Source organism: Pecten maximus, chromosome 13 (assembly GCF_902652985.1).
Source record: "Pecten maximus chromosome 13, xPecMax1.1, whole genome shotgun sequence".
In the NCBI taxonomy this organism is placed as follows: domain Eukaryota; kingdom Metazoa; phylum Mollusca; class Bivalvia; order Pectinida; family Pectinidae; genus Pecten; species Pecten maximus.
In genome coordinates this window covers 2,042,156-2,055,397 of record NC_047027.1, presented here as the reverse complement: position 1 = coordinate 2,055,397, position 13,242 = coordinate 2,042,156, and the positions used below count along the sequence as shown (strand labels likewise).

General features: G+C 35.6%; 1 long non-coding RNA gene across 1 annotated transcript; it reads right to left on the bottom strand.

The window, feature by feature from the left end:
- Window positions 1-9,272: 9,272 nt before the first annotated feature.
- On the bottom strand, window positions 9,273-10,986 carry LOC117340251. The gene is made up of 2 exons (XR_004535415.1): window positions 10,862-10,986; window positions 9,273-9,448 (listed from the first exon to the last, which is right to left on the bottom strand). It is a non-coding gene; the product is annotated as an uncharacterized LOC117340251 (long non-coding RNA).
- Between the last annotated feature and the right edge of the window lie 2,256 nt (window positions 10,987-13,242).

The following is a 13,242-nucleotide window of genomic DNA, read 5'->3' as shown; positions in this document are numbered from 1 at the left end:
GCCATGACATAAGCTCACCGGACCTTCGGTCCAGGTGAGCTAAAAACTGCACAATGTATTATTATAAAACTCTGAAAGAGAAACGTATCAGTGAACTCAAAGTACAATCATCACTGGCATTTACAACTGACACTTGGACCACTTGCGCAACTGAGGGATATCTCACACTGACAGTTCACTACATTGACGAGACTACTTTGTATTGTCAACAATTGAAGTAAAAGATCATCACACTGGAGACCATCTTGCTGATGTCATTATAGATATTTGTAGGGATTTCCAAATCACTGATGTACACGTGTCTGGCATTACAACTGATAATGCCAGCAACATGGTGATAATGACAAAAAAGCTGGAAGGCAACACATCAGGTGTTTCGCACACACACTTCAGCTCTCTGTTAAAGCAGGACTTAAGGTGAAGGGCATTGCCTCTGCAGCAGCTGCTGCTAGGATGCTTGTAGGTCACTTCAAAAATCAACTCTGGCAGCAAATGACCCCAGGGCTAGGCAAATACAAGAATTAAGAATGATGTTTTCATAGGAATTCAAACGCCCTATGTATGTGTAGATATTAGAAAGTTCTTCAAGATACCTGCCACTGATCAAATACATCCTACCAAAATAGGAATACCACTATCTTTTGTAGAATTTGAATCTCTTGTAAACCATATTAAACATGTCTCTTCCGTTAAAAATAGTCAATAGAATATGTTATTACCTCAAAAATAAGTATTATTTAATTAGACGAGATATTTGATTTTTGGATATGATATGTTGGTAAATGTTAATTCAATAGAGAAAGATGAATATGTAATAAAGGGTATGTTTTATAATGAACAAGTTACAGTTAAAAGATAAGCTGTATTACAAACATTTACTGAAGCTTTAGATAACCATCATCATACTGATAAATATATGAAAATGTTTAGACAATTTAGATTAACATACTGTTTGTAATTTGATGTTTGTAATATTTTCTTATTTCGATTGTGTTCAAATAAAAAAATTAGTTGGAAAAATCTGAGTATTTTCTTATTTCATGGACCAAAAATGGGAATGGGATAAGTTTGTTTGCTGAAAAGTAAAGAGAGAAAATTGAAAACATGTTTTTAATGTCTTTTATTTTCAAAAGCAGAATACATATTAAAAAATTACCAACCTGAAAAAAAAACAATCTTCATAGCAGCTCACAAATTCCGTGTATTAGAAAAAAAACACAGTTTTTTCATTTTTTTTATTCATACAAAAATGATACAAAAATCTCACGAAAAACATGTACCTGAAATGCAAAAAAACTCATTCATTGAAGAAAACATTCTACGGAAATCCATACTAGACTTCTATACATGAAAAGACACTATTTAAACTTTTAAAATTATTAAAATTGTGAAGACATCAACTCAGATTGATTATTTTGAACTGACATGATTCCATTTTACAATACAAACCATTTAAATATATTGTAATTTACGGAAAATGACCTCCGTACAACTTCAGACAGTTATGGATGTGACGTCACACCCTCTAGAAAGTTCCGAGAATAGAAAGTGAAAGCAGTTTATCATGGTAGTATTTTTAGTTCTAGCAACAAAACAAAACCTTTATTTTACTACTGTAATGAAGACATCAATTCATAATGATTAATTTTGAACTGAGATGATTTCATTTTACAATACACACCATCTAAATCTACTGTAATTTACGGAAAATGACCTCCGTACAATTCAAGACAGTTATGGCTGTGACGTCACAGTTCCGGGAATAGAAAGTGAAAGCATTTTACCATGGTAGTATTTTTAGTTCTAGCAACAAAACAAAACCTTCATTTTACTACTGTTATTAAGACATCAATTCATAATGATTTATTTTGAACTGAGATGATTCCATTTTACAATACAAACCATCTAAATTTACTGTAATCTGAAAAAAATTACCTCCGTAACACTGACAAATCAATATCCGTAAATCATGATAAAAACAGCTTCATTCTATAATATACTCATACATTTACAATAAATATTCTATGATAAGATCAAAAAGATTAAAAAAAACAACTTACCTGCTATATTTTATAATGTTAAAACCCATAAACATCCTGAGGTGATGTAAACACATGGAGGCTGCCATGTTGAATTCTTCACAGCCTCATTCTGGAAAGTTTGGCGGTTTACACATATTTAACAAGAGGCCCAAAGGGCCTTAACGGTCACCTGAGATTTGAAATATTTCGGCCAACTAAATTGACCCTTTTTGGCCCCACCCATCAGTCCTAATGGGGTCAGTCTATGAAGAGTATTTGATTCTAACATATAGTAGATAAGATTTTTGAAATTTCAGTCAATTTGACCCTTTTTGGCCCCGCCCACCAGCCCCTGGGGGTCAACTAGGGCCAACATGTACATAACATCAAATTGTCGTCCCATGCTGATAATTTGATACAAGTTAGAATGAATTCCAATACAAATCCAACAAATAATAGTCAAAAATGTGATTTCCCTATATAAACTATAGTAAAGTTTACCCCCTCCCCAGGGGCAAACGTGAGACCCCGGGGTCATGAAATTCACAATTTTGGTAAAGCCCCTTAAGACCCTTCCATCTATGAAGAGTATTTGATTCTAACATATCTGAGAGTAGAGAAGATTTTTGAAATTTCAGTCAATTTGACCCTTTTTGGCCCCGCCCACCAGCCCCTGGGGGTCAATCAGGGCCAATAGGTACATAACATCAAACTGTAATCCCATGCTGATAATTTGAACCAAGTTAGAATGAATTCCAATACAAATCCAACAAATGATAGTCAAAAATGTGATTTCCCTATATAAACTATAGTAAAGTTTACCCCCTACCCAGGGGCAAACGTGAGACCCCTGGGTCATGAAATTCACAATTTTGGTAAAGCACCTTAAGACCCTTCCATCTATGAAGAGTATTTGATTCTACCATATCTGAGAGTAGAGAAGAAGATTTTTGAAATTTCAGTCAATTTGACCCTTTTTGGCCCCGCCCACCAGCCCCTGGGGGTCAACCAGGGCCAACATGTACATAACATCAAATTGTCATCCCATGCTGATAATTTGAACCAAGTTAGAATGAATTCCAATACAAATCCAACAAATGATAGTCAAAAATGTGATTTCCCTATATAAACAATAGTAAAGTTTACCCCCTCCCCAGGGGCAAACGTGAGACCCCAGGGTCATGAAATTCACAATTTTAGTAAAGCACCTTAAGACCCTCCCATCTATGAAGAGTTTGATTCTACCATATCTGAGAGTAGAGAAGAAGATTTTTGAAATTTTAGTCAATTTGACCCTTTTTGGCCCCACCCCTCAGGCCCCTGGGGGGTGGGGACCATATAATTCACAATTTACGTTGACCTTTAGCCATAGAAACTTTCTGCCAAATTTCATTGAATTTTGTTAAGTGGTTTTGGAGAAGAAGTCGAAAATGTAAAAAGTTTACGGACGCACGACGGACGACGCACGACGCACGACGGACGACGACGGACAAAAGGCGATTAGAATAGGTCACTTGAGACTTCGTCTCAGGTGACCTAAAAATGGGGTGTTACAAATCTAGCATGGTTGATACACAGACAGAAACTGTTTACCTGTCATCAGGATCATTTGTCATGAGATCTTGTTTTAATCACCAAGGCCTCTGATGAATTGGGTTCCAATGTTTTTAGTATACATCAAAGAAATTCATAGACAACTGTAATTGAAGAATGTCAGGCCTTTCAGAGGAATAATGACAACATCATGACAAAATTATGAAAAAACATGACAAAATCATAACAAAAACATGACAAAACATGACAAAACATGACAAAAACATGACAAAACATGACAAAAACATGACAAAACATGACAAAAATGACAAAATCGTGACAAAACATGACAAAATCATGACAAAACATAACAAAATGACAAAAAATGACCAAATCCTGACAAAATAATGAAAAGACATGACAAAAAAATGACAAAAATGACAAAATCATAACAAAACCATGACAAAACCTGACAAAAATGACAAAATAATGACAAAACAGGACAAAACATGACAAAATGACAAACAATGACCAAATCATGACAAAATCATGACAAAACGTGAAAAAATCATGACAAAACTGACAAAATCATGACAAAACATGACAAAAATGACAAAATCGTGACAAAACATGACAAAATCATGACAAAACATAACAAAATGACAAAAAATGAACAAATCATGACAAAATCATGACAAAACATGACAACAAATGACAAAACATGACAAAATGACAAAACATGACAAAATCATGATAAAACATGACAAAATCATGACAAAACCATGACAAAATCATGAATAAAACATGAAAAAATGACAAATAACGTCATGACATTTACATACTATACTAGCATACCGAAAGCCAATAACGTCATGAAAACCAACACGGCTAGCCATTTACATACTATACTAGCATGCCGAAAACCAATAACGTCGTGAAAACCAACCCGGCTAGCCATTTACATACTATAATAGCATGCCGATAGCCAATAACGTCATGAAAACCAACCCGGCTAGCCATGAATCAGATATTGAAAGAAGCAGATGTCCAAAAGAACTTAAAAAGATAAAATCTCAAGAAAGCACAGTTAAAAGAAAGGTATGTCACTTCTGTATTTTGAAAACCAAGATACAGGGGAGATAATTGATGACATATGGGGAGGATTTTTCTCTTCCAGAATGCCTCATTCAAGATGGCTGCCCGTGGAGGCAGCCATCTTGGATGAGGCATTCTGGGAGAGAAAAAGCCTCTCCAGGGTCATCATATCTCTCTCAGGCGTTCTGGACAAGTAGGGGTTAAACGGATTTATCTATATTTCAAATATTAGGCCCCGCCCCTCTGGTCCTAAGGCAGCAACACCCTCCATGTATACTACGTTAGATCTTCTTAGCCCAATGATGCTCCAGATCAAATTTCATCAAAATCTATTGAGACGTTAGAACAAGTGGCGATTTAAATGAGAAATGTTAATTTCCCTTATTTGATCCTCCCCTCTGATCCCCATGGGAGCAATATCCTCCGTTTATCAACATTATATCTCAAAGCGATAGGACTAGTAATGAATTAAAGGATTGACCTCATTTGCCTTATTTGGCCCTGTCCTCTAGTCCCATGGGAAGCTTTATCCTCATATCCCTCGTTTATCAAACATTATATCTCCAGGCGATAGGACTAGTAGCGAATTAAAGGATTAACATTATTTTCCTTATTTGGCTCTCTCCCCATTTATCCAAAAGTTACCTTCTCTACCAAATAATGCCCCAGACCAAACTAAATCAAAATCCATTCGAGCGTTTATGACTAGAAGGGACTTGAAAGTACAACACTACATATCACAATACACAGCACACACACTACCACATAATACATACCACACACTACATACCACACATACTACATACCACACTACGTACCACAGACTACATATCACACACACACTACATACCACACACACTACATACCACACACACTACATATCATAATACACACACACACACACTACATACCACATAATACATACCACACACACTACATACCACACACACTACATACCACACACACTACATATCACACACACTACATACCACATAATACATACCATACACACTACATACCACACACACTACATACCACACACACTACATACCATAATACACACACACACACACTACATACCACATAATACATACCACACACACTACATACCACACATACTACATACCACACACACTACGTACCACTACGATGGCCGACAAGAGCCTGGCAAAATGAAATGAAAAAACTGTAACACTTTTTTCAATGGTACAGTTTTTTCATATCTTTCTGTACCATAGAAAAGTGTACCATGGTACAAAAAGATGTGAAAATTCAAATCATTTTGTACTATATGTGTTACAGAAATATTATAAACTACTTAGGAAAAAACACAGCTTACAATCACATGTTTATGTACCAATAGCCGGTATCAGCCGAAAAAATGATGTGAAAGGTTTTGTACCGCGTTACACTTTTTTCATTTCTTTTTGTACCATTTTTGGAACAAAAAGATATGAAAAAAGTGTACCAAGAAAAAAAACGTTACAGTTTTTTCATATCTTTTTGTAACATTCGTGGTACAAAAAGATGTGAAAAAAACTGTACCATCAGAACATCGGGAATGTCGTCATCCAACACCATGACCAGGGCTGGCCCCGAATAGCAAAGGTTTGATAATACCGTCACAACAAGCCGAAAAGTGTATAAATCACTTCTGCACTTCTGAGGACACAAATCGAGTCGAAACTATAGTGTATTGGGGTGTACCTTGGGACTAAGAATTATTAAATTATACTTGTATAATGTCATCATTTCTATTTTAGAGATAAACAATTGAACGATTGAAAAAACATTACAGCCTTTCTCTAATGGTCTTACAATATATATATATTCCTCGATGTCTTCAGTAAAACCAACTATATTTTACGAGTGGGGCTAATACAGCTGTAAAGCCGATATTTGTGCATTCGTGAAAAATATCAAAATATTAGTTACATGAGTGAAATACATTTGGTATTATTGAAGATGCTGTTAGATATGCTGTTTATTACATTTTCATAGCAAAATATACCGGATCATCTTTTAACTTTTTCCATTTTCCACTTTTATAGAATGATTAATTTTCGATATTTCACTGCTAAAAGCGTAATAACGAAACCCATCGGTGTCTAAAGTTTCTTTTACTCGAGAAGTTTTTATTACGTAATAAAATTGATGGTCCCATTTCCCCAAAACGGACCCTATCGGTGTTTATAGTTTCTTGTACTCGAGAAGTTGAGGCAGATTGGATACATTGACAATGTAAGTACAGATAATTCCTCACTGGAAAAAATATTAAACACGTTATTTTTAAAACGAAGAGTCATTTAAAAGTTAAAATAGACAATTGACCATTTTGCAGGCCCCACATCAATATAAATGACGATTGGATCATTTAGTAGCCAGACATTCTGGATACTTATTGGCAGGCTATGTGATGACAGTTTTATCTGGGAGTCATTTGTCAAACTCAGTCACCCTTATGTTTGGCCGTTTCATATGTTTCTGTACCATGGCTGTTTTCGGCCGCTTCTTGGTACAAAAAGATACAAAAGCGACTGACTCATTTCAACTTCGCTTTCACATCTTTCTGTACCATACAATGGTACAAAAAGATGTGAAAAAAAATGTACCATGAAAAAAAGTGTTTCAGTTTTTTCATTTCATTTTGCCAGGCCAAATTCTCATTTAAATCGCCACTTGTTCTAACGTCTCAATAGATTTTGATGAAATTTGATCTGGAGCATCATTGGGCTAAGAAGATCTAACGTAGTATACATGGAGGGTGTTGCTGCCTTAGGACCAGAGGGGCGGGGCCTAATATTTGAAATATAGATAAATCCGTTTAACCCCTACTTGTCCAGAACGCCTGAGAGAGATATGATGACCCTGGAGAGGCTTTTTCTCTCCCAGAATGCCTCATCCAAGATGGCTGCCTCCACGGGCAGCCATCTTGAATGAGGCATTCTGGAAGAGAAAAATCCTCCCCATATGTCATCAATTATCTCCCCTGTATCTTGGTTTTCAAAATACAGAAGTGACATACCTTTCTTTTAACTGTGCTTTCTTGAGATTTTATCTTTTTAAGTTCTTTTGGACATCTGCTTCTTTCAATATCTGATTCATGGCTAGCCGGGTTGGTATTCATGACGTTATTGGCTATCGGCATGCTAATATGAAACAGGCAATGCCTGAAAAGAGCGAAGCTAGCTAGTATGCCAATGTATAACAGAAACATATAGTGATAAACGTTTCGCCGTTTAATAACGAGAAAGTAATAATAACCGGAAACCAGAATGACTTTTCTGAAGATGCTATTTCTCAGAAACTTGTGAAATGCTTTGTAGTATGTACAAAAATGTAGATCTATGGTCAATATCAACATGCAAAGGATTTTATGAATTTGCAGGAATGTTTGTGAATTGGTTATCTCCATTGCTTTGTGCTGACTTTCAAAACCCAACTTTTTTTTTTATTTTCTGTTTGGGGTTGACCATTTGGAATTGTTGTCGCCCTTGGTTTTGCATAGTACAGTATGTGTGATCATTACCAGAGACATGTGTGATCATTACCAGAGACGTGTGATCATTACCAGAGACATGTGTGATCATTACCAGACACATGTGTGATCATTACCAGAGACATGTGTGATCATTACCAGATACATGTGTGATCATTACCAGATACATGTGTGATCATTACCAGAGACATGTGTGATCATTACCAGACATGTGTGATCATTACCAGAGACATGTGTGATCATTACCAGAGACATATGAATGATTTATTGCATATTATGTGTTTATATACCAGACATGTATCTCTGTATATACCAAAAATGAGAGTTTTCTAAACAGCAGTTCAACTGTAGGTATATGGCCCCATGTAGTTGAAGGATCAAAGCATGACATTGAATACATGCCAATTATTTCCATTGCTTCCTTTCAACCATACTTTTATGTGAATGTCCAAATGAATTGCTGCTGCTTTCACTTCAGAAAGTGTAGCCCAACCATTATTGAATAGTGTACAATTTATGCGTCCTTGTGTGGAATTAGAAATTGATGTGTTTTGAACCAATTTTAATTTTTTTTTTTAAATCTTCCCAGAAAATCCAGTTTTTATACATATCTGTACAGATGTACTTTCTCAGTCTTTGAGAAAAATCACCACGTAATGATCATGTAATGATAAACATAAAATTGCATCACTTCAACACCAATGGTGAACATGTAAACTTGATTCACAGGGGCATGTCTAGTCTTCTATTTAAAAATAAATACATTTTGTAGCCAGAAATAGCTATATGTTAATTTATATAGGTATTTCTAGCTATTTTTTTAATATAAGACAAGACATGTCCCTGTGGTTGATTAGAGGAACAATTGTTATGTTCCAATGTAGGCAGAGCTATAACCAAGACACTGGACTGTTAATTATTGTCTTTGATTATTTCCCCTTATTAGCCTTGATACAAAGTACAATAATCAGTGAGCTTAAATGAGTAATTTCAAATATGTAATACCCAAACCTGTATAGTAATCAAAACTGTAAAGTGCAGTACAGTACAATACAGGTCTGACAATGTTATGTCTAGTTATAACCAGAAGTGGATCCAGGATGGATAAAAAATCTAGACAACAGTTACAATTCAGGATGTCAATCGATTTTATTTCTGATTAATATCACTATCAATATAACACTTGAGAAAGATGTAGTATTTTGTTGTTCATGGTGCAAATTCAGCAGCTCATATCTATGTAGTTGTTGTTCTAGCCTCTTTATTTCAGCTGCTGCTGACACAACTTCCAAAGCTGTATCTGAAAAAATACAATAGTTACAAATGGTTTTTTTTTTCTCCATATTTTTCATTTAATGACAACACTCTTAAGCTAAAGCTTTCATTTTTTCTACATGTCCGGAGTATGCTTTACACTATCTCAACAAATAGGATGTATATATTCTATGTATGTGCTATTCCCACCCTATACATTAAGTCTTTTGACATGCTTGCTGTTTACTTTATAGACAAGAAAATAGAAAACCTATGTACATACATTTTACATGTATTTTAATTGGTAAATTAGAAAGCTCAGGATTCATATCAGGCAAGGTCATGGATGTTAGAATACTCAGGGGGTGGGGTCGGATAAGATATGTTTACTGATGGTGGATAAGGTCATGGATTATAACACTCATGGATTAGAATAGACAGTTTCAAAATTTCACTTGTATTATATTTTAGTTACCGATGTTTATTATAGAGGAAGGAAAATCAAATGCATACAATTAGTCAAGCTGTCACATCATTATGTTTGACTGGTTTATAGATTCAAATGTGGTTTATTAAATATTTAGTTATAGAATATTTTCATTTTCACTCAATGCCAATATGATAATCAACAGGAAAGTGTTTCATTAAAAAATATCACATTATCATTAGATATCCCAAATACTAGTGCCAATGGAGGCATTCCACTAATATACACATTTCATGTGGCAGTACATTTAGTAATCTGTGAGGGGAAAATAAGGTTAAGTGTGAATCAGATGTAATTTTGCAACATTGATATTGTTGGTAACAGTAACATAGCTGGTAACTACAATGCAAACTTAATGTCTCTACCAACCTTATGTATATACTGTGTTCTGTAGTAGAATTAGAAATACAGTAAGATTTGAGAGATTATCATTTTTTAATTAAAACTGGTATTGGGCACCATTGAAAATTAATCGCTAATGCATTTGATATAACCACATGGACATGTCTCGTCATATATGTTAAAAATAGCCAGAAATACTTATATATAAAGTCTTTATATGGGTATATCTGGCTATTTTTTTTTTGAATAAGGCTAGACATGCCCCTGTGGTATAAGTTAACAGTAATAAAAGCATGCATACATGATGAGTGTGTTTCAAATGGTATCAGATAGCCCGAATTTCCTCTGGCCCTAACACTACACCAGACATGCATATCAGACTGCAGTATAACGTTAGGCAAACCTTGCCACGAGAAAGTGAAAGTACACTGTTGATGACTAAATACATGAAGACAAGATTCCAAACTTTCGCAGTAAATACATGTACTACACATACATGTACTTCGTTACACTAGTCTTGCTGTACAGTACACAGCGGTGACATTACCTTGTAGCTTCTACTTTCGTTTTGACATGGTTTTGTACGCCTTCACCCACCTCCAGCTCATTTTTTATATCGCTTTTACTTACGTTTTAGGTTCCATGAATTGTAGAATATACAACACCGCCCTCCAATCTATCAGGGTATCGGCCGTAACTGTTGCCAGTTCCCCACGAGCACGTTTTTACCGTTTTCTGTTTACATATGTATTCTCGCGGTGTTCAACTGAGGTACTACAAATTGACGGAAGTAATGGCGGACAATCGACCTCGCGATCTGATTGGCTAGATTTATATAGCAACTACGTTGCCTAGGAACGACATGGAGGGTGCAACATCTCGGTACATTTTCGGCAATCATCGGAAATATGCCGAATGTTCCCAGTTCCGTCCTCGAAACCATAACTCGAGCTACATTTTATTCGCACACTATAAGAGATATTTTTTACAAAAATATTTAATCAAAATTATGAACACACCAACTGGATTTACGTAACGTTCGACTTTTTATACAGTTTCTGCAGACAACTGGAGCGGGTTGCACACGCTCTCTTCCGGCAGAAAATTTTCAGGCTGTACCATCCCGTACGACGTTATGCGACTAGAATACTGTACATACGTGCACGTTAACGGTAAAGAGCTTCGCTCGGGCAGCTTCGCTGCCCGAAGAGCTTCGCTCTTATTATAGTATGTAAATGGCTAGCCGGGTTGGTTTTCACGACGTTATTGGTTTTCGGCATGCTAGTATAGTATGTAAATGGCTAGCCGTGTTGGTTTTCATGACGTTATTGGCTTTCGGTATGCTAGTATAGTATGTAAATGTCATGACGTTATTTGTCATTTTTTCATGTTTTATTCATGATTTTGTCATGGTTTTGTCATGATTTTGTCATGTTTTATCATGATTTTGTCATTTTTGTCATGATTTGTCATGATTTGTCATGTTTTGTCATGATTTTGTCATGTTTTGTCATTTTTGTCATGTTTTGTCATTTGTTGTCATGTTTTGTCATGATTTTGTCAGGATTTGGTCATTTTTTGTCATTTTGTTATGTTTTGTCATGATTTTGTCATGTTTTGTCACGATTTTGTCATTTTTGTCATGTTTTGTCATGATTTTGTCAGTTTTGTCATGATTTTTTCATGTTTTGTCATGATTTGGTCATTGTTTGTCATTTTGTCATGTTTTGTCCTGTTTTGTCATTATTTTGTCATTTTTTGTCAGGTTTTGTTATGATTTTGTCATTTTTGTCATTTTTTTGTCATGTCTTCATTATTTTGTCAGGATTTGGTAATTTTTTGTCATTTTGTTATGTTTTGTCATGATTTTGTCATGTTTTGTCACGATTTTGTCATTTTTGTCATGTTTTGTCATGTTTTTGTCATGTTTTGTTATGTTTTTGTCATGTTTTGTCATGTTTTTGTTATGATTTTGTCATGTTTTTTCATAATTTTGTCATGATGTTGTCATTATTCCTCTGAGAGGCCTGACATTCTTCAATTACAGTTGTCTAGGAATTTCTTTGATGTATACTAAAAACATTGGAACCCAATTCATCAGAGGCCTTGGTGATTAAAACAAGATCTCATGACAAATGATCCTGATGACAGGTAAACAGTTTCTGTCTGTGTATCAACCATGCTAGATTTGTAACACCCCATTTTTAGGTCACCTGAGACGAAGTCTCAAGTGACCTATTCTAATCGCCTTTTGTCCGTCGTCGTCCGTCGTGCGTCGTGCGTCGTCCGTCGTGCGTCCGTAAACTTTTTACATTTTCGACTTCTTCTCCAAAACCACTTAACAAAATTCAATGAAATTTGGCAGAAAGTTTCTATGGCTAAAGGTCAACGTAAATTGTGAATTATATGGTCCCCAACCCCCAGGGGCCTGAGGGGTGGGGCCAAAAAGGGTCAAATTGACTAAAATTTCAAAAATCTTCTTCTCTACTCTCAGATATGGTAGAATCAAATACTCTTCATAGATGGGAGGGTCTTAAGGTGCTTTACTAAAATTGTGAATTTCATGACCCTGGGGTCTCACGTTTGCCCCTGGGGAGGGGGTAAACTTTACTATTGTTTATATAGGGTAATGACATTTTTGACTATCATTTGTTGGATTTGTATTGGAATTCATTCTAACTTGGTTCAAATTATCAGCATGGGATGACAGTTTGATGTTATGTACATGTTGGCCCTGGTTGACCCCCAGGGGCTGGTGGGCGGGGCCAAAAAGGGTCAAATTGACTGAAATTTCAAAAATCTTCTTCTCTACTCTCAGATATGGTAGAATCAAATACTCTTCATAGATGGAAGGGTCTTAAGGTACTTTACCAAAATTGTGAATTTCATGACCCTGGGGTCTCACGTTTGCCCCTGGGGAGGGGGTAAACTTTACTATAGTTTATATAGGGAAATCACATTTTTGACTATTATTTGTTGGATTTGTATTGGATTCATTCTAACTTGGTTCA